The sequence below is a fragment of the Podarcis tiliguerta genome (genome assembly GCF_965153285.1).
Source record: "Podarcis tiliguerta genome assembly, chromosome: 3".
Taxonomy (NCBI): Eukaryota; Metazoa; Chordata; class Lepidosauria; order Squamata; family Lacertidae; genus Podarcis; species Podarcis tiliguerta.
In genome coordinates this window covers 53,091,980-53,111,792 of record NC_139536.1, presented here as the reverse complement: position 1 = coordinate 53,111,792, position 19,813 = coordinate 53,091,980, and the positions used below count along the sequence as shown (strand labels likewise).

The 19,813-nt window shown below is 41.5% G+C and overlaps 1 long non-coding RNA gene across 1 annotated transcript; it reads left to right on the top strand.

Moving 5' to 3' along the window:
* Positions 1-7,918: 7,918 nt before the first annotated feature.
* LOC310674532 lies at positions 7,919-19,571 on the top strand. Its single transcript, XR_014509635.1, has 5 exons — positions 7,919-8,381; positions 9,150-9,277; positions 11,427-11,541; positions 16,254-16,388; positions 18,670-19,571. It is a non-coding gene; the product is annotated as an uncharacterized lncRNA (long non-coding RNA).
* Positions 19,572-19,813: the final 242 nt, after the last annotated feature.

Genomic DNA, 19,813 nt, shown 5'->3' with positions numbered 1-19,813 from the left:
TATCAATGACGTCTTCTTCTCTTTCCATGGTTCATTTTACATAACATAAATTCCTACATATTTTACATAAACTAAACCATTCAGTATTTCATTATTACATCCATCAAAACTTATTTACACTGTTGAATTTATCTTAATGCTGTCTGCGTTTTCAAGTATACACAATTTCCCCCCATATATTCAATAAACATTTTCCAATCTTCTTTAAACATATGTTCTTCTTGTTCCCTTATTCTATATGTTAGGTCCGCAAGCTGCGCATATTCCATCAGTTTAAGTTGCCATTCTTCTTTAGTTGGGACCTCGCTCATTTTCCATTTGGGGGCTAACGAAACATGGGCCACAGTAGTGGCATACATAAATAACCATTTTTGACACCTGGGAATTTCTGCCTGAATTATTCCCAACCAAAAGGACTCTTGGTTTTTTGGGGAAAGTGCTTTTAAACATTTTTTTTTTTAATTCATTATGAATTATTTCCCAATATTCATTTACCCTTTTACAGGTTCACCACATATGAAAGAACATGCCCTCAACCTCATTACATGGAAGAAGAGTGTTGAGGTTTTTGGCTGATTCCATCCTCGCACCACCACAACTACTCCAGAGCATTGGAAGGCCTTCCAGAACAGTGCTGAAGGTGATAGAAACCAGCAAAAATTGCCTCACCTCCTCCTTCCATTAGTGGGCACATCCAGTGGATCAAAAGCTCTTCAGGAAGCAGAAGGGCACAACCAGATTCAACTCTGTAGATCCATGTAACGCAGCCTTCAACAACCCAGTGACCTCTATATGTTTTTTGGGGGGTAGGGGGGGGTTATTGGGTTGTTGTTGTTTTCATTTTGATTATGTATTTATAGTTGTATATTTTGATTTTATTCTGTGAGCTGCCCTGAGACTTCCAGGTATAGGGCAGTATATTATTATTATTATTATTATTATTATTATTATTATTATTATTACAACTCCCATCAGCCCCAGTCAGCACAGATGTCCAAAGCATCTGGTAGGCACTGGGTTGGCAAAGGCTTATGTACAGGGCTAGCCCAAGACATTTTGGCATCTGGGGCAGACCACAAAATGGCAGTCCCCTCCCTGCCAGGGAAAAAGGATGAGTGAAGATCTACATCAGGTACAAGAGGGGAGTAAAGATGTACATTGGGAGTTGCTGTCTCTGTGGATGCTGCTGCCCAAAGTGCTCACCTCACCTTGCCTTATGGGAAAGCCAGCCCTGCTTATGTAGCACCAAATGTTTGGCCATATTCACACCATACCATTAAATAACTATGATTCCACTTTCAACAGTCATGGCCTCCCCTAAATGATCCTGGGAAATGTAGCTTATTAAGGGTCCCTCCTAGAGCTACTGTTCCCATAGTTCACATTTTGTCCAATACGAAATGAAATTTTGTCCAATAAACACATTTTTGCAAAGCAATTCCCCCATATGTATTTTTAGGTTCTTTTTACTAATATATGCACATTTAACCCTAGTATTTTTGCACAAATCACTTGGCTGGATGGTTGTCTGCAAAAGTGTGGATTGCAAAGGATGGCTGTGTTTTGGTTCACATATGATTTCACAAACTGTGAATCAGGTAATTTTTCTTTTAAATGCAAGCTGAAGCAAGTTTTCATCGCTAGCTGAGCCAATCCCTATCCTGCTGGATGAAAGAAGCCAACCAGATCAATTTTTCTTGCTTCCCAAGAATATATCCTGTCTCTCCTCCTTCACTACTGCCATACCAAATAACTGATCTGAACCATCTAAATAAACACCAGCCCAGATGCCTCATTTGGGGCTCAATAATAGATGCAAGGGCGGCAGTCTTTCATCATCAACTCCTTGGCACACCGCCAAACAGTTTGTGAAAGACAGCTGGAGTTTAAGGAAGGGAAGGGATGCAGGGCAGGCCCAGAACAATTGCACCTTCCTATGTTCATTACTCTCCTAGCTCACCTTTCCTCCAAAGACTCACTATGGCCAAAAGGTGCCCCACTAGGGGTCTCTATCTAGGCAGAGTGCCCAAGCACTTAGACTGGGCTTCCTCAAACTCGGCCCTCCAGCTGTTTTTGGCCTACAACTCCCATGACCCCTAGCTAGTAAGACCAGTGGTCAGGGATGATGGGAAATGTAGTCTCAAAAACATCTGGAGGGCCGAGGTTGAGGAAGCCTGTCGTAGACCATCCTCTGGGATCAAAAATGTTTCAGTTTTCATGTAGGTGAAGTAAAGTAATGGTCTGAGTGTTCGACTAAGATCCGGGAGAGCAGGGTTTGAATTCCCACTCAGCCATGAAGCTCACTGGGTGGCCTCAGACCAGTCACCCTCTCTCAGCCTAACTTACCTCAGGATGAAATTAGGAGGAAGATTCATGTATGCCTCCTTGAGCTCCTTAGAGGAAAAGGAGCTTTGTAAATGTAATAAATAAATAAATATACATAACATTGTTTTATCATCTTTCTCTTCCACCTGGAACAATGTGAGATGTAGCATGCTTTGGCTTTTGTAAATGAAAATAGTTCCTTGTTGCATCTAAGGAGGCGAAAGGTTTTCCCCCTTCGCCACCTTCATTTTTCCTTTTCTTTTTCACCTCCCTGTAGGACAAGAGCAGAGGAGAGACAGGAGAAAAGATTATTTAGAAGAGAGCCCCTGTTTTATACTATATAATAAAGAGTGGCAATCTTATCACACCTAATGCTCAAATGATGTATAGAGAAATGGTGTTTTGCAGAGACTGCCATAGGCAAAACAGCAGATCTAATCAAAAGCTCTACACGCATGAATATAACCAGCCTCTGGGAAAGGCCAGCATTCACAGCAGATAATGTGGAATTCCTTCTATGATTCAATGGGGAGGTCACTGGAGGACCAGAGAGATGCTGATCTGCTTTATTTTGGAACAGCGAGGGGATCTACGAACACCACATTCACACTCCATAATCCACTGATTACCACAGAGTTCTCTTTACCTGTAATATGTACAGGTAGTATTTCCTTCATATGCAAAACCCACTGAAATATTTTGACACAGGGTTTATATAAAAGAGACACTTACAATAGTTCTGCTTTGTAAAATAAACGACGTACCAAACAAACATGTAAAAATGTGATTAACCTTTAGAAGGCTGGCATTTTCAAAATTGTCAGCTGAATGAATGTATACAGTTCCTTGAGCTACAAAGGATTAATGGAAGTTGAGACATGAATCAATAAAAGTAAAAACATTTTCTGTTAAAACTTGCCATCGGGTTCTTTCTTCAGCCATGTGTGTTTAGGGTGTTAAGCCCTCAGCCCCACAGAATATGATGCTCTTCTGCAGTGATGCATTGCAACATATGGACAAGAGATATTGATGCTGCAAGCCTCAGAAAGACTGTAAATTCTTGGAAATTAATGGAACCTCTGCATAAGCTAACGTCTGTCAGCCACACTCAAGTAATCTTGCCCAGATACCATCAAACGTCAGAGGCCATCATACCTCCTGAGCTCCTCAGATACCTCAGTGCTAAGGACTGACTCATGCAAAGACCAGCCTTTACGAACGCCAGGAGTGTGAAACATAAATGTTTGTGTCCAATATAAAATGTGTTGTGATTTCCCCTCTTTCTTTATGTCTATTCATTATCCCTGTCACGGGGCCAAGGACATACATGGGCAACACAGAAGTTGGATTTGGCCTGTGACCTGGCACAAGTGGTCAAGCCTCTCCCTGCTAACCACTGCCCCATTCCCCAGGCCATCAATTGGGGGGGGGGGGTGCAGTGCAATTGTGATGAAGAGGAACCGTGCTTGGGGACTCTCATTAATATGTACCTTCCTTTCTTGTGTAAATCAGGTTCCTTCCCAGCCTGGTGGGGAGAGTGTGATGATGATGGGGAAAATAAAGCCTTTCAGATTCCTCTCCCTGTGCACCTTCCTCCTTACTACAACTGTGTGTGCAAGAGAAAGATGGTCAGTGGGTATGAACATAGGTGTGAAAATGGCAACCCCAGACCCCATCTGAGATTGCCATGTGTAACTCCTGGGGGCGAAAAGGTTGCGTGGTAGACCAAAAATATACGCTAGGTTTTCTCCACACGCTCACCCCCTGCTCCATTTGTTTTGTTACCCTTTTCTACCTTTTCCTCCTCTTTCTTGTGCCGCCTTTTATGTATTTGCTGTTTGTTTCCCGTAGAATAAGATTTCATCTCAGAATCATGATTCCACGAAATCACAAGTGTCCCAAAATACCTGGCTCATTTGCTTGAATCAGCAAACTTGCAAACCTGCTCTCCTCTGCAACCTGATCCTGGCTCAAGAGACTTCTAGGCACTCTGCCAATGGCAGAGTCAGCCTGCGCTGCCATCTACAGGCCTCTGTGCAGGCCTGAGTTGGCTCTGGTCTGCACATGTGGGTCACCCACATCTCCCCAAGGATGAAGCCAGGGCTAGCGATTCCCCCACAGCAGCTACACCAATGCACACAAACAGCAGCAGTTACTACACAGAGGCCTCTAGTGTTTGCAGAAAGCGATGGCATCAGCCCCTACTAGGTATCAGGGGCCTTTGAATGAAATGTGGTTTGGGCCCTGCTACCTCCTCCCCACCCCTGGCAATAAAGCCAAGTAGTGAATTTTGATCTAAGAGACAGGTTTCCCACAACAAAAAGCACTACTTGTAGCAAAACACTGGGAATGTTAGTATAACCCCTACCCTGCTTCACAACAATGCCTGGTAACAGAGAATTAATAAAGGTCATCACCTAGGACAAGACATGTACTTCATCCACTGTTTCTGGTGAATTCACATGCTGGCAAATTCAGATTCTCTCCCCTCTTAATGCATCACATCAGCTATATGAATAAAGGAGCCAACTGCAAGGACGGTGGTGATAAAAAATGCAGAATACACTCACACCAACATAGAACATACAGTACACGTCCAACCAGCTACAAAAACATCAGGGACCAGCAGCAGGGTTAAATGTCTGCAGTCATGAGAAACAAATACAAAACAAAAACAAATAAAAATAGCACAAACATCAGCATCGGCATCTTATTATTATTATTATTTTATTGAAACTATTACAGTGAGTTAAAGTAAATAAGAAAAGAAAGAAAAGGGGGAAAGACATAAAAATATTTTTAAAGTCAGAGGAAAACAACACACAAACTTACAATCACGTATGCAAGTGCTCATCAGGAACAGGCAACAAAGGATATGCCTTTGTTTTATAATTTCAGTGTCTAATGTGCATCATTTCAGAAGTTTACTGCAGAAAGTCTGAATCTGTAGAGCAAAATTAACTCTTTAACATCTGAACAAATATACTCTCCCCCCCCCCATAGTAACCTTTGTTTTCATTCTGAACTTTTGTGCCTGCAGCACAGAAACATCCTAAGCACCAATATCTTCTCTCCATAGGGATAAGTAGAACAATGCATTTAAAAGGATGAATCCATGCTGGCTTTCAGATTACACTGAACTACGCTTTAGCGTGATTTCCAAAACTTTTAAAACAAAAAATAGATGTTTCTAAATTGGGTTTGATATTGATCCCATCCTTTAACTTCTAGTTTTAGTTGTTACCAAAGGACATCAGAATCAAGCAGCTGTACTGGCCTATGATTACAAAATTTACAGTAGCAAAACTATACCTTGATTAGGGCCAACTAGGGTTCACAATACAGTATGCAGGTTTCTCTGGATGTTCCTGAATTGGAGGTGCATGGGGTTTTTTGGTTTTGTTTTGTTTTGTTTAAAGTCATTCAGGGTGTCTCCAGACTTTTGCATGAGAGATTCAATCACATACTGGATCTTTAGGTGTGTGAAATTAAAGTGGATTAAAGCGTTCTGTCACCCTAGTACAACAAATCCACTTTTTAAAAAAGAACCTTGATTTTTGCAGTTTGGAAAGTGACAGGGAACTGCATTGAAAAATGCGGGACAAGCAAATGATTAATGGGGAAATGCATATACATGCCACAAATCAGGATGATGATCATTATCATATTACCGATCTGGAAATAAATCAGAACAAATGCTCAGTAAAGACTGTGCATTGTCTAACCACCAGGTCAACATTGTATGAGAGAATAGGGTGAAGGATGAATGAATAGGTGTCTGGAGAGGCCCTCTGTCCTTCCACTACTCAGAGAACTAGGATAAAAACATCACCCCTCTCAACCAACAGTTAACACCATCCAGTTTGTCTCCTATTGACTGTGTACCAGTGCCTGGGCTTCATTTTAAAATTAATCAACAACTTTGGCTAACGTTAAGTCACAATGGTTTTCCTAACCTCTCACTGTTTACTTATTAGGGACCTGGGAGGACCAATCAGAGTCTCTACTGGGTTTTGTTTTTGCCCCAGAAGATCTGTGTAATTTAAAACAATAATAATGGCAATCCTAACTATTTCTACTCAAAAGTAAGTCTTACTGAATTCAAAGGGGCCTACTCCTAGGTAAATGGGGTTAGGATTACAACCTAACATTGCAGTTATATACATTTAATTGTGAATAAAGACGTCAGTGGAGCTTGCTTCTGAGTAAATATGTATCTTGTTGCATGTCTTTTTCCATACAAAATCTTAAAAATATCCAGCACTAAGAAAGAGTCCAGAGTAACTAAAAAATAAGATAAAAATTAATAATGCGCTGTGAATGTAACTTGGCCCTGCTACTGGTTTTATTTTATTGACTGTGTAAAATTTACAGTGTAAATGTTGTTTAATCAGATTCTTCCTCATAATGCTTTATTTTACCAGTTGACACTTTTAATTCTGAAGGTCCTAATTTATTTATTGGGAGCGTGTTTGTGTTGAATTAACAGAATGAAATAACCATTCCCTATCCCTGTGACTCCCGATCTTACTGCTGACCTCTCAAACTTTTAAGACAATCTCCTTCACACTGTAATCCGAACGCACGCGCGCAGTAATGTGCGTTTAGACGAATTCAAAAAGAAAAAGGAGGCTTATTTTTATGCTAATCAAGTCTCTGTTTGTATAGAAGCTGAGCAGTGCCTATTTGTTTTTTAAATACGGGAGGGGCATCTGAGCGATTTCAAAAATGTGCCATGAAAATCATCTTTTCTTTGCAAAGTGAAGAATTTCCTTTAGCCTCACCCGCAGCTCATGCCCAAGCCCCTTTCCGGAGAGTAAAAACTTAAAAGGAGTGCAAACTCGGAGGAATTTCTCTTACGACGACACCACGGAAGGAAGAGGGCGGGGCGAGCCAAAGTCACTCGCAAGAGTAAACAGATTTAATTTATTGCGACCCGTTTGCAATATCCGCGATCTTTTTCGGAGCATGCCGCTTTAAATGTATGCTCTGTGCTTGGAAGCGGTGCACGAACTCCTCGATCTGGAGCTAAAACACAACGAAGCACAGCCAAGCTGGATTCCCCACCCCCGCCTTTCTCTTTCATTGTCTCTGGGCTTATTTATCGTTGTGGCTAATTAAAAAAAAACAACAAAAAACAAGTCATGTACATATGGGTGCGTGTGTAATATATATGCATCTATAACAACCCTCGCATAAATTTCCTAGTCAACACGTATTTCCTTCCCAGACCCTATGATCCTCTATTGATTCCCGTTAAAATGCTTTTCTTTTTCTTTGCCCCCTCTGCTGATCGAATTTCAGCGCAGCCAGGATATGCAACTAACCTTCCGGCACAACTGACTCGGAGAGATCAAAAGGCAGGCTTGCATTCATTAAAATGTAGCACAGCCTAGGCAAGTTTTAGTGGAAGGTCTCCTTTTGCATTGCAATTAACGTGGCATAAACGGGAGGTGGATTTTTAAATCTTGATATACAGGGCGGTGGGGGGGGGGAGAGAGAGAAGAACAAAAGACAGCTCTTTTTTACACAGGGATGACGTCAGTTTTATTTTACTGACAACTCTTGATGTATGTGGAGCAATTGCACACAGCTCCCCCCCCCCTCTTTTTTCTGTTTCCTTTCTTTTTTTGCTAGCACTTTGCAGGAGAAACAATTATGTTAACTGTCCAAAACATTCGTCCTTGCAGATCTCGGGGCTTAAGCACTTAACTTCCAACTCCTAGTTACTTCGCAAGCAGGTCTGCAATGGTTATTTCCGGTATGATCTTTATTAGGGCGGAAAACAAGCAGCAGAGGGAGGGAACGGGAACAGCTAATAGGCACAAAGCAGAGAGGAGGCTTCAACCTAGGAATGTTGTTCATTACAGCAGCCCAGGAGAGGACACAGTAAGAGAAAATAGTCCCTTCTTCTCAGGCTCCCACAAAGTGGTTTGTTTCTCCGCTTTTGGGGCTGCAGAGCGGTGGGGCAGCTTTGGAGTGGGGCAGCTTTCAACTGTAGGCGACGGAAAGTAGTTGGGCACTGAATTCTGCAGCTCCTCTAAAGTCTGGAGCATGTAAGTTAATGGTGCAAGGATCCACTGATCCTGTGACTGCGTGTGATTCTGCCTCAGTCACTCTCTGAGCTGCAGTAGAAAAATAGATTGAACCAGAGGAACAGTCCGGCTGCGTGCAAAATCCGGACTGGATTTCCGTAGAACGCAGGCAGGAACGGAGCGCCTTACTCTCCCCCGGGCAAAGAGAGAAAGAGAAAAGAGATCAAGGAAATTCTCTCCTCTTCTCACGAACATTGAAGGAGACTGAGAGAAAGTGTTGGCTTAACTTTTTTTTTTTTTAAAGCAGCTTCATACAACTAGATCAAAGTCAGTGAAGTTGTGCAAATTTACAACATGTTGAAAAAAGGAGTGGACCTTTCCCCCTTAAGCAAATCTTCCAGCATGATTCCATGTTTTGTCGAGGGTGAGTTCGGTCTGGCCGAGGGCGGGAGGGTGAATCCTTCACAGCCGCCTCGGTTAAGTCCCTCCCCGCAGATAGCCGCTTTGCCAAAACTTGCTAAAGCAAGGCGTGCATTATTTTTCCCCCTTATGCAACAGGAGCAGACAGAAGTGCTAAGCGATTTAAAGGGATTAGCTGGTTTGCTCTCTGGCTTTTAACTGGTTTGATCGATTAATTAACCAGTTGTATTTGCACACTTAAACACTTCAAAGAAGGCGCTTGTTGAGGATCCTTAATGAAGCTTAAGATCTGATGCTACCACACATCATTTAAATAAAAGAAAGCTGATTTACACACACCATTGTAAATGTGTTTCCTTTGCTTACCAGAAGTACCTTGGGGAGTCCCAAAGGAGCCTGTTCTACAACCCAGACTAAGGAATTTGCTGATTAACTGGTATGCTTTTTCAATCTCACACATGTCTCTACCCATTGAGTTCAATGGTGCTCTCTCTGAGGTAAATAGGTGTTAGGTTACAGACTTTAATCTGTACTTAATCAGGGCAATTGATCAAACAACATGTCTTCCCTTATTTTTATCCAATTTAATAAAAAGCATAACTTTTTTAAAAAAAAGATCTGGGTGCAGAGCCACAAATTTGCCTGGGGAATGTTTGTGCATAGACCCTTTCACACCGACATTCTTAGCAGTACTCCAAATCTTCTATTTGGAAAGGAGAGGAGCCTGGATTCCAGACCCTTCCAAGGCAAGTGCTGTCAATGCTGGCAATCTTTTCGGGCTGGTTCACCCAGACCCAATCCAGCACAGATCAATGTGCCCAGGGCATTTTTCAGCTGGAACTCAGTTCTGGAACCTCTCAGGTGGGTGCCATTGCCATTATAACAGAACAAGGGAGGCATTCATGGTGAGTCCCGGTTCCTTTTCTAGAAAAATAGCATCCATAGAAACCATTAAAGGGAGTCTGTTGGTAGGGCTGCCATCCTTCTGTGTGGGATTCAGAAACGGGACCCATACAAGGAAGACTGCTCTCAATCAGGCTTTGCCCTTGCTGAATTGGGTCTGGTATACACGATGATGGGAATCCTACCAGTAGACCAAAAGGCATGGTATTTGTTCAGAAGAAATGAGATGATACTAGACCTGCCAACAATAAAGATACCTTTTGGCGAAATTTTGCTTAAGTACAAAGTAATTTCAATTCACAGGATCATTTTTAGGCATGTTGTGGGGATGACCTATTACACGAAATATTTTCCTGCAGAGGAATCATTATAAATCATTCAACAGATGTAAAGGTATGTAGAGATAATGTGTATTAAGTGATATAAAAATATTATTAATTGATGAATAATAGAATAAAAGATTATATCAGAAGTTGCCTGGCTTGTGCTAGTAGTGGGATGACTATCCTTATTATCTAGATTTTCTAATGCATGGTGAAGTATGCATGAGAGCAGCACCCCGCCCAACTTCTACCACCAAGCTGCCACATTCCACCACCTGTATTTGGAAACCTGTCCCGCTCCTGATGACATCACCAGGAAGGCTCAAACACCTCTCCCAGGCCCAACTCCTCTGTGTACCCCAAAACTCATGAGCTCAGCCTCTTTCCTCATCCAAACTGCATTGGTGGCAGCTGCAAATGGAAGGCCTCTTTGTGAGGCCTACATTCTTCCATGAATCCATGGGTGCTGAAATGTCGGCCCACCATACAACAAAGGCCCTGGAACATGTACTTTTTTTCCTGGTTCTGTTGTACATAATGATGATGATGGTCAAGAGGTTTTTGTCACTGACATACTGTTGTGTGCAACCCAGCAAAGAGTCCTGGGACAAACAATTTCCTAGGCACTCAACATCCTCATCTACACACACACACACACACACACACACACACACACGGTAAGCAGCAAACCTCTTGTTTTATTCATTCATTTATTAGATTTCTATAGTGCCCTTCATTTGAAGATTGCAGGGCAGCTCACAGAATAAAATACAGGATACAAACAGGTAAGTAAGTCCAATGAAACAGCAAAGCAATAACACCCCCCCTTCCTACAGACTCATTTAAAAGGCTCTCATTGGGGCTTAATGTGGGGGTAGAGGGGGAACCAAAACTCTTGTCTGTAGTTCTGGATTCCAGGGGAAGGGGCTGACTGGGAAATTCCACAATCTTTTTCTGACTCTCTGGTTTCTTAAAAAAAATACAACATGTCTCTAATCTTATAGTAATACAAAAGGAAACATATAGGCTATCCAGTCTGTTCAACTACCTGAATGTCAAACTTCACATGAATTTGGTAGAACCATGTGACTAGCTCTCTTGCCAAATTTTTATTTTGCTTGAAGCAGCCACTGGGGGAAGGAGTGTACCTTTTGCCCACCTTAGCCATCAGGGTTTCTGGCTGTAGACTTGGTCTCCTGACACATCAAAGGTGAAAGATTACTTCTGAATAATTGCTAATACAGAAATTGCCCCAAGGTGTTAAATTCAGCATGGTGTTGTTGTTTTTTCAGGGCACATTAAAACTTGCCTTGTTTAACATGTGGCTTTTACATGGTGACACAATATGTTTCCCATCCTTGTGATTTAAATGATCCTAAAGCTAAAATAAACTTAAGGCCTATTATATCTGTTTCTTTAGCCATGGACAGCTATTCTTCTACATGATCTGACGATTATGTTCCTTGCCCAGTTTTCTGCACTTTTTACCATCGAACAGCCTGGAGCTCCATGAATCATAAGCAACAGCAATTCAGGTAAGGTCATTCACAACCAATTATTTCAGGGAATCTGTTTGACCTATATTTATGTACAACAGACACAAAGAGTTGTGCACAATTTACGTGTCTCTAACAAATTATCCCTACCCTTTATCCATGCTAGTATAAAAAGCTATCTTTGTCCAAATTTGCAGTGCAGGAGGTGAGACACACAACTTTTATATAACGCTGACACAATCTTTTCTTTTATTGATTTCGCAGTAATACTTAAGAATGGGAGTTTGAGAGGAAGTGAGATCCATGGAAGCTTCTCTTTTGCAGGATATAATGTGGTCCTCTTTGTGGGTTGCCTGATTGGATTGCCATGCATGCAGTCTCTTTACTCCCTGTGCAAGCATTTTTGTGCATTTTAAAGCATTTGGAAGCCATTCAAAGAGCACTTCCAGGAAGCAGGATATAAGCTGGTGGGGCAGGGGAAGAGTGTAGGGAATCAATGTGGCATGTAAGTTCTCTGGAACTGCAGATAATTGTGGCATCTTGGCAAAGGCACAGCACCAGCACCTGGCATGGTGGGGCAGAGGGTTGCCATATTTTGAAGAGCCAAAAAGAGGGCACATTTGCCAACTTTTACTTTTAACTATGGATCGCTATGACCACTCTACCCATGAAAAAGAGGACGTGTCCTGGAAAAAGAGGACATATGGCAACCCTAGCGAGGCTGGGGACCCACCTCACCTGATGCCAGCCTCCTCTTTAAATAAATAAATAAACAAGTCTTGCTTTTGTAATGTCCCAGCACTATAAAAACAAGCGCTATACCAGGCAGGCGCAGCCACCACTCTTTTCCCCAATGGTTCAGCGCCAAGCAAAGACGTTTTTGTTTTTTCGGGCGTTTTAGGAAGCACAAGTGATTGGATGTGTTTACCCAACGTTTTCAATCTGTTTCTGTATTTTTATTACCGCGTTTGTTGTAAATCATTGTCACGCTTTTTTGCTGCGGGAAGTGAGTCATAAATTAAATAAACCTAACCCAACTTAGGAGCATGAGAAACTGCCTTGGGTGGAGTCAGTCCAAGACCACTGCTCCATTGAGCTCAGTATTGCCCACACTTAACTGGCAACAGCTGTTCAGGGTTTCAGAGAAGGGACATTCCCAAACCTACCAGGAGATGCTAAAGATTGGACCTGGGACTTTCTGCACCCAAAGCAGATGGTCCGACACTGACTACAGCCCTTTAGAGTTGTTGCCAGACAGTGTGGACAATAGATGGACCAAATGGTTCCTAAAGGCATAGACACATAGATCCTACCTAATATAACCTTTTGGTTCCATCCTCCATGTACTGATTGGGGACAATGCCTACAGGGATTGGGTTTAAGAAAGAGGATGTTTGTGGTGCTGGCTGCAATTGCCTTGCCCTGTAGTGCTTCTCTTTTTCTGGGCCAAGGGAGTGCAGTTGGAGCTGTGCTGCTGCCTGCCTCCTTTGCTGCCTGCCACTGCCCAGTGTCATCTGTACTCTGGTAAGCTTGGCGGGGAGAAGTACTGGAAGGAACATTGCTCAGGGCCTTGTCAACCTGGTGCCAGCCCTGTCCCAGCACAAGGACATGGAACAAAACCCTAATGAATGCAATTGTCGCATTTGATCTACAAGAAGGATTCATAGTTCCTGCATAGAAGTCTTTCTGTGTGGATTTTTTTGTTTAATCCCGCAAAGTGCTTTTGAGACTGCAGCTGAAATGCAGCTTGAGCACAGGTTTAAGAGCCATTTCACACATTACACAGAGACAGGTCTGGGAACGATGTCAAGTGTACACTCAGAGAGAAGAAGCCAGTGATGACTGGCATATATGTGTTTCCAAATTCTTGCTTGGCGCATTCACATCCTGCGGTTTTAAAGCATACATAAACCCTTTTAGGTGTATCCCTAAAAAGGTAATGTGTAAAGTGGCCATAACATTGTATCCACTGGGCCACACTAGTTCTTGACTTGCTAATGCAAGAGTTTGTTGTTTATTACGCTTGGCCTGAAATCAAGTGATTTCGTGGTTAAGAGGAATCTTTCCGTACCAGTACCAGACTGCCAAATTCCCAGTTCACTGCCATAACTTGTTTCAGGATGGCAATAACCTCTTGCAAGCTGGGCACACACAAAAGACAAGAGTTTGTTCACAATTATAAATAAATAAATAAATAAATAAATGTCATTTGCAAGCATGATGGACAAGCCCCCAAAGCACGCCATCAGGCATAGAAGGCTGCTTTCCTTGAAGAACTCTCACTCTGTACTGTGCCCCTATTGTGCACTTAACTCAGAACCTATGTATGTATGTTTAGCTATCAAGTACAGTATTGGGAAATATTCTAAAGCAGCAGTAGTTGCACATTGTCATGTTGCAGATCAGGGGTTGTGGTTTGTTTTGCTTTTTTTGAGTGAATCGCCACATTGTCTTACTTATTGCTGCTATGTGGGAAGCCACTTTAAAGTGGAACCTGGTTGTACAATCCAATGCAGCTGTAGAAGTGTCTCCAGGCCAAAAGGGGGTGGGTAAAGCATTGCTAAGGTGCGAATAGGCACTTTCTATTTGTTCTTCTGTCAATCAACATACTACTATTTAGACTACCCATTTACCTGGGAGTCAGCAAACTCGGAGGGACTTACCTCTGAGTGAACATACATCGAGTTGTGCTCCCGGGTTTCCTTGGACAACCTCTTCACAATGCTGTTTCCCTAACATGCTGGCAGCTAGTCAGTTCTGGCATTAAGTACTATGGCTTTGCATACATCAGCCTTTGCTGCAACTCTACAGAGACATAAATAACTTCAAAGAAACAGGCTGTTGTACTAGCAGCCAAATTGTTAAGCATTGTCAATGCTTGCTTTTTCATCATGCTGATTTACGCTGCAAGATGTGAATTTCCTTATTTAAATTTTCTCTTTAGGTGTCATATTGGGTTAATTGTAAAACAATTGGATATGTACGGAACTGTAACACTTGGAACATCCATTGATTTCTGGAATGATATATGTACATAGCAACTATTGTGGGGTTGTGTTTCTCGGGATGAGTAAATCCCTGGCTTTGAGTAAAAATTTAAGGTGCCCATAGGTGAGCTTTAATGTACATGTCAGTTTGGATTGGTAGTGTAATTCTTTATAGACCTGGAACATGATTGGTTGTTAAAGGCTCTCCTTGTACCTGAGTTGTTTTAGAAAAAGCATAGCTTTATATTGAGCTAACGGCATGCTGTTAAGAATCAGTACCAATGTAAACATTGAGAATGATGGCTTTATGTTGGCCGTTATGTCACACAGTATTTCACGGTGGTTGAAATCCCTTCATTTTTATCCAGGTTGCTTTGGTTTTGTCAGCCTACCAGCTAAGAATGAAAGATGTGCAGTTCTCAAAACAAAATGAAACTACTATTTCAAATACAGAAGTGATAACATATTTCTCTCTCCCCCACTGTGTGTGCACATGCGCATGTGTGCAAGAAAAAAACCACCCAGTAATACCACTTAATAATTCCTGTTAATGCAATGTAGAAAGTATATGCTATTTCACTTAGCTACTATGTTATTTGAATGTGTGCCAGAATATATCAGGCGAAGCAAATAAATTACAGAGGCAGGGGTGAAAGAGTAAAAATAAGGAGTTAAAAGATATAGAAGTAGACATGGTGGACATGTAATATGATCAGAAGATAGGGAACACAATATAACGTTTAAGTATCCATCTTTATTTCTGGTATTATTTCTTTTTAGCCAAAAAGCTTATTTATAAATTCATTTTAAAACATCCTGAACCTGCATCTTTCTTCCTTCCTTCCTTTCTTTCTTTCTTTCTTCCCTTCCCTTCCTTCCTTCTTTCCTTCCTTTTTCTTTTCTTTTTTTTGCAAAGTGGTATAGCATCACTTGCAAAATTTGAAATGCCCCAAGTGAAGTTCATGCTCATCTTCCATATCCTAATTGACCAAGAATATTTACAAAAGCTTCTAATGCCAATCCAAGAAATGATTGATACACAATTAAGGCTGCCATTCTGTTTAGGAAGCCACCTTATGCTAAATCAGACCCATGGTCCATCTAGCTCAGCATTGTCTACACCAGGAGTAGCTATTGCGGTACCCTTCAGATATTGCACTCTAAATGGGCCTTAATAGTAGCTATTCATGCCAGATGTATGAACTGAGGCCGTTAAAGTTGATTAATTTTTTAAGTCAATCAACTTAAAAATGCAAAAATCTCTCTTTGAAATCAATGGGACTTGAATGTGTATAATTTTAGCTAGCTTGTGCCCAGCGTTTATGTGTCAAAAGGGCCATCTCTCTCCCTCTCTCTCTCTCCCTCTCTCCTGTATCACACTTGTATAGCACTAGGCCCCAGAGACAAGTACCTAAGTACTGTTTTCAATAAAGCTCTCCCAGAATCAGAATCTTAAAATGCTTTTGCACACAATACAGCAATATTGTGCTTCCTGTAGACTTTAGCACTTTCAGATTTTTAGCATTTTGGTACTAAGTGTTAAATCAAGCATATCCATAATTAAATAGTACATTGAAAAATACATTTAGCTAGCAGAACATTATTTCAAAGTATTGTAACTATTTGCATAAGTGCAAATCTTTTTATTTCTATAGTGTGAAGAATAATAGGAGCTTTGTGATCCAAAGTCTTCACTTTGATCTCAACAGCCAAACTTAATGCAAGGGAACAAAGGTTAAAAATATGTTTTTACTTTTCTTGCAGAACATTTTTAGATAGATAGCTTAGTTCTCACTGAGGTGGCAAACCTTATGGATGTGGGCTACAGCACTTCTCAGTTCACATGTGGGCTCACATTATTGACAACATGAGTGGAGCAATCCAAGAGGACAGACGGAGGTAGAGCCAAAAGCAGATGAACCATTTCTCATATTCCGGTTTTTTGTTTTTGAACCAGTTTCCCTTACATTAAAGAAAACAAGCTCTGTCACCTCCAAGGCTGGTGTAGTTTGTCCCCCCACCTATCCCATTCCAAGAGTGTGTCAGCCAAATGGGAAGTTGGTAGCTATTAAGGTCCACAACCCGTACATTCCCTAGGTATGTTTCCTCCCTGACCTCTCCAACGCTGGAGGAGAGCTGACCTTTCCTCAACCTCATGGAGGAGGGATCTCCTATTCTGAGGATGAGCTTCTCTTTCTCCCCTCAAAGTGGGAAATTTGGCAGTTCTGTGGTCCCATTGGTGCCCTCCCAGAGACCACAGGCCTGCAACCTTAATCTGTAGGCCCTCACTTGCTCTCTAAAATGAAGAATTAAAGGAGTTTTGTCATCCAAAATCTTCACGTTGACTTTACTACTTCAGTGAGCACTGGCGGAGGAAGAGGAGTGCCGGAGGAGCGCACCGCCCCTGGCAGCGGAATCCCAGTGGGGTGCCAATGCGGCTGCCCCCTGCCTCTGCTGGGTGCCCTGCCCCCAGGATGCGCGCCAGCCTTGCCCCCGCCTGCTCTCTGCCCCCCCCCCTGCATGAAGCTCCGTCACTGTCAGTGAGAACTAGATCTTAGTGCGACAAAGTTTTCATCTTGACTTACTTTTATGCTTGCCCAATTAACAGAGTAACAGCAGCTTTGTGTGGCCTACGTTTTCCAATGTGTTGTACTTCAGCAACTCCATTGCTTTGCTGAATGTACTGCAAATCCCAAGAAACCTGGCAAAATCAAGTTGAAGCAGTTCCCATGTTTTTGGGTTTTTTTTAAAGTGTGAGATACATCTTCCACATTCCCAGCATCTTTTAAGTTGAACAATCAACACTCACTCCTTAGATTACCACATGTCTCATTGGCCTCTGCTGTATTATTGTAGGAACATTGGTGTTGTGTTTTCACATGATAAACTCTTTTCCCACAGTTTCTCCAGTGTAATAAGGGTGAAACAGGCATTTCATTAACATAAGACAGTCACCTCCCCATTCCCCGCTTGATATAAACAGTACACACAGTGGTGGGTTGTTTTCTTTCTTTCTTCCTGGTAATAATAATTTTACACATTTTTATAACGCCTTTCATCCCAAAGGATCCCAAATCATTTTGCAAGCTATTTGCAAGAATCGCTTTATCCACTAGTGAAATGAGACCAACTCTGCGGGACAACAGACAATCTGTTTAGCAGCAGCACAACAGTGATACACAGAAAGTGAAGATTGCTCTGTCCATTTGGAGAGCAGAAGAGAAGATTTCAGACTAAGTGACAGAATGCCATTATTCAGACTTGGGAAATTTCACCCCAGCCTTCTAAAGACCGTAGCAACAACAATGCCACCGGGAATCCAAATGACGACATATCAGTGCATTTAATGCCCCTCTTTCTGTTCATGTGCGAATTCCAGTAATGGCTTATTGCAATTTCTTTAAATCATAGAATTGTAACGTTGAAAGGGACCCCCATGTGAGCCCGATTAAAAAAAAATGTTGATGTTAAATAATAATCTTACAATTATTCACATAACATCAAATCTGCTTTACTGTTCATCAGCAGGGATCTGATCAACAGAGAATATCCCATAAGTTGATAGAGATGCATTAGTAACACCATTAGGGGGAGCTGAGCTGTTTATTGTAATACATTCACTTTCTTCCCCAAAATGCCATTTCATATATTATAAATACAGTAATCTAAAACATATATGCTAGAACTATGATGAGTAGGACTCTCTTCCAAGTAAACATGTTTAAGCTCAGGTTCCACATTTAATGCAAATATTATAGCCACAATTTATGGTTTATAATCACACCAACTGGGTGTAATGCAGAACACACATGTCACACAAATCCTCCCCATAGGATTTATGGACCAGGATCAAAGAATGGCATGCAGGTGAAGCAGAGAACTATGTGGACAGACAGATCTTTGTTATTTTTAGGCTGACGTTTTCCATTGCTAAAGAGACAAGCTGATCTGTTTTGAAAATGGCTTATCTCTTTTGCATCATTTCCTTATATATGGAAAAATGTATAGTGAACTAGTTTCTCTAATGATACTCAGTAGTATTCTGGGCAGAAATAAAAGCTTTTGTAATAACTAGTTTACTAGAATTAACTGCACAGGAACAGTTCCTGTATTTCAGATGTGTGGGGGTTTGTTTATTCTTTATATTTTTTACAAAAACTTTATATTTAAAAATATGCAGTTCTGCATTGGCTGATATCTACCACCTTTGGGCCAATACACAGCTTGATGAAGCATATTAACACAGTGAACATTCCCTTCTCTTGCTCCTTAAGAATGGATACTCAATAAGTAAAGTTTTGTAGGAAAAGATAATTTTACTATGTAAAATATTTCTGCTTAATGGTAATGGGAACTTTGTTTCTAGGGTTACTCAGTGAAATGTGAAAGACAGTGGTACCTCGGTTTATGAACTTAATCCGTTCCGGAAGTCCGTTCTTAAACCAAAACTGTTCTTAAACTGAGATGCGCTTTCCCTAATGAGGCCTCCCGCCGCCGGTGCCCTTCCACCATTCAGATTCCGTTCTTAGACCGAGGTAAAGTTCCCAAACCAAGACACTATTTCTGGTTTTGCGGAGTTTGTAAACCAAATTGTTCTTAAACTGGACTGTTCTTAAACCAAGGTACCACTGTAGTAAGATGAGAGTGTCGTCAATTCAGAATGTCTTTAGTCACCACAACCATTGTGTCTCTGCCATACAAGTGGGAGCTTGCAGACATGGCTTAAGACAGACTTCCTCCCCTCCACCACCACCATTTCAGAAATTAAGTACAACATGGTGATGCCTTCTATTAAAAGAACTTTGTATGCAAACCAGTTTTGTACCATTTCTACTGATAAATGTTTTGGAGTGCAAGAAGAGGGCAGGATGGTACCAACAGTGCCGCCGATCATAGAACCAAAAAATCTCAGAACTGTAAAACTGGAAGAGACCCTGAGGATCATCTAGTCCAACCCCCTGTAATACAGGAAATACAGGTACACATACAAAAATATACACACAGCTTGTGGTTTCTATGTGGTGGGATAAATCATTTCTAAGTACCGAGTAGGAACTTTCTGTTTGCTCTTCATTACATTTGTCAATAAAGATACTACAGTTCAGACTACCCACTTACCTGGGAGTAAGTTCAGCAAACTCTGTGGGACTTACCTTTGAGTAGAATGAGGATTAAGGCATTGTGTCCAAGGCTTTGCAGAAAATGTGGCTTAAGTAACTCCTGTAAGGAATACTGGTTTGCATCCAATAGAACTTCTCCTTCCATTCAACCTCCTCATCTGTTCGGGTTCTGCTGGTTTTTCTAACCCTCTGGGGCTGATTTGT